Source organism: Nicotiana tabacum, chromosome 21 (assembly GCF_000715075.1).
Source record: "Nicotiana tabacum cultivar K326 chromosome 21, ASM71507v2, whole genome shotgun sequence".
NCBI lineage: Eukaryota > Viridiplantae > Streptophyta > Magnoliopsida > Solanales > Solanaceae > Nicotiana > Nicotiana tabacum.
In genome coordinates, this window is record NC_134100.1 from 93,310,176 (window position 1) to 93,313,072 (window position 2,897).

Genomic DNA, 2,897 nt, shown 5'->3' on the forward strand with positions numbered 1-2,897 from the left:
AAAGTTCTATGCGAGGCCGGTGTCAATCCATCCCAAAAATCCAGAAGTTGCATCCATAGTTTAATTCCACTATATTGACACCTTCTAACTATCTCCCTAAACCTCTCCCATGCTTCAAAAACAATTTCATTCTCTTTCTAGAAGAAGTTATGGATTTCACTTCTAAACTTGCCCGTCTTGGCTGAGATGAAATATTTATCAAGAAATTTTCTTGTCATTTCCTCCCATGTTCTAATTGATCCATTTGGCAAGCTTCGAAGCCACTGTTTTGCATCATCTTTAAGTGAAAAAGGGAATGCCCTTAAATACACTGCATCTTGTGACACCCCATTATTTTGAAAAGTATTCATAATCTCCTCGAAGTCCATCAGATGCATGTTTAGATCTTTGTTCATCTTTCCTCTAAAAACGCAACTGCTTTGAATGGTTTGAAGCAAACCTTGCTTCAACTCGAAATTACCTGCAATTGGAGGTGGTCTAATACTTGAGAATCCTTGATTGTAGACTGGTCTGGCATAGTCACCCAATGCTCTACCATGCCTTGGTAGCACATTCTCGAACTGGTCCTCAATCAAGGGTCGATTTAGATTGAATCTTCGACCCCTATTGTCTTCGACAGTTTCCTTAGCAGCTCTATAGGCTGCCTCAGCAGCTATCCTTGCCGCTGCCTCTACCTCATTGTCATCGTTATTAGCCATGTGCTCTAGGGTTGAAGGTTTCCCTAAGAACCTTACGGTAAACTCTTTTTCCTTCCTCAGTTGCCGCCGGTGTTTTTCCAATTCCGATTTGTAGGGTATTACTTCTCTACAAGAAGATCGTGTCATAAACCACAGACTTAACCTGTTGCCTACACACGGAGGAGAAACCCGTGAAGAACAAAAATAAAAGTAAAAATATAAATAAATTTTTGAATTAGCACTACAAACTAATTCCGACACTATTAAGTGCCAACCCCCGGCAAGGGCGCCAAAATTTGATGAGCTCAAAACACACACATAAATTGTGCTCGTTGGTCAAAGATAGTATAGTATAGTATAATATCGTCTCCACGGGGATTGGATTTAAACAATGTTCTCATAGTTTGTAGCTAGATTGCTATCCAGGAGGATCAACAATTGAGATTTATATAAATAACAATCTAAAATCTACAACTATTGACTAAAGACAATCTCAACAAAGGTAAACAAGGGAGTTATCAATGGGAGAAAATATGGGTTGATAAAATAGGTGCAAGATAATTGTTCGGGATCTAACTCTAGATATTTCACTTCTAATGTTCAAGTGAGTCTCTCGAATTCACTTAATTATCAGCACAAATGTTTAGTAGAAACTCCTCTTTTGATTAAGTTTCAACCTCACAATATGAACCAATTTAAGTTCGGTGAAGATATGCAAGAATTCATAATGAATTGGTCTTTAAGAGAACCTCTTTCGATTATCCTCCTAACTAGGTTTAATAAAGGATTCAACTAGCTTCTTTCGATTACTTAGAAGAATCTATGAACTCAACCAACAATATAGTACAAATATATCTCAAGTTATGCCTCTTTCGATTACAAGAACAAGTCAATATAGATACAACAGTTAAATCTTTCAAAAATGATTCAAATACATAAAAATAGAGTTATAATCCACAAATAACCATCAATACACCAAATCCATCAAAACCCCAAAAGGTTCTACTCCATAGATATGGAGAAGTTCTTCACAAATGAAATAAAAGTAGAGGAAATCATAAATACAATCCTAACCCGGATTTGAGTGAGGAAGGAAGGATAAAATCCTTGTGCTCTAGCTTCTCCCTCTTCTCCTTAGCTTTCTTAGGTCTTGGTATGCCAAAAGTGTGTAAATAATGGTGTTTTGGGGTATTAAATCCGCCCCCAAAACAAAAACGGACGAAAATACCCTTTTCTTAGTGAAATAGGACTCTTACCGGATAGGACATGCGCGACCGCGCACTTTACACCCTTTTCTGCCTCATATTCGCATCCAGTGCGCGGCCGCGCACTTTTCACCCTGTTTCATTGGGAATTTGAGAAAACATAAAACATGAAAGTTGTAGCCCTTCTAAACAGCTTTCCAACTATATATTGTGGATCCCAAACAGAGTTATGAGCAAAAGGTTATGTGCATTGTACTATACACTACGCAATATGCCTGCTCGATTCTTCGTTTCGTTCCACTATCATCCGTTGATCCTCGAACACGATCCTGACTTAATTCCTTGGGATGTTATTCAGTCTTCAAAGCTCCAATTCACTTGAATTCATTCCATAATATCTACATAGCTCTGAATCACTCCTACAAGGTATAAAACATACAATTAGTGCAAAACACTAGCGATTAAAGCTCAAACTCAAACTAAAATGCAGTATCCTACCATCAACACCCCACACTTAAACCATTGCTCATCTTCGAGCAACCAAACTACACTTCACTTAGACATGACCTTTTTAAGCAACTCTCCTAACTCATCACACTAAGAATATTAGAATAGATTAAGCACAAGACCGTAACACCCTCGCCTCAAGAGTTGACTCAACGGCACCATGCATTTTTTCACAACCTGCTCACTTACTCTAACACAGAGGTTAATGACATTACCATTCCTTCATGAATCAAGTGTCCTCACACAAGAATAGAGAGTAGCTCCACAAACAATAAAGTTTAAGAGCAATTAGGAATTCAAGATAGGAAGAATTCATTCACTCTCAGAACAACAACATTCATGTGCAACAAAAGATGTACCATAAGCTTGCTCGTAGTGTACTACTCTACTAATTGAGCTTATTCAGTCAAGGATCAAGTAGGACTTCAATTGGTTGTAATGTAGACTGCGGGATGGGTAGGATACATTTGGATATATTGACTATACCTCCCTAAGCACTTTAATACAT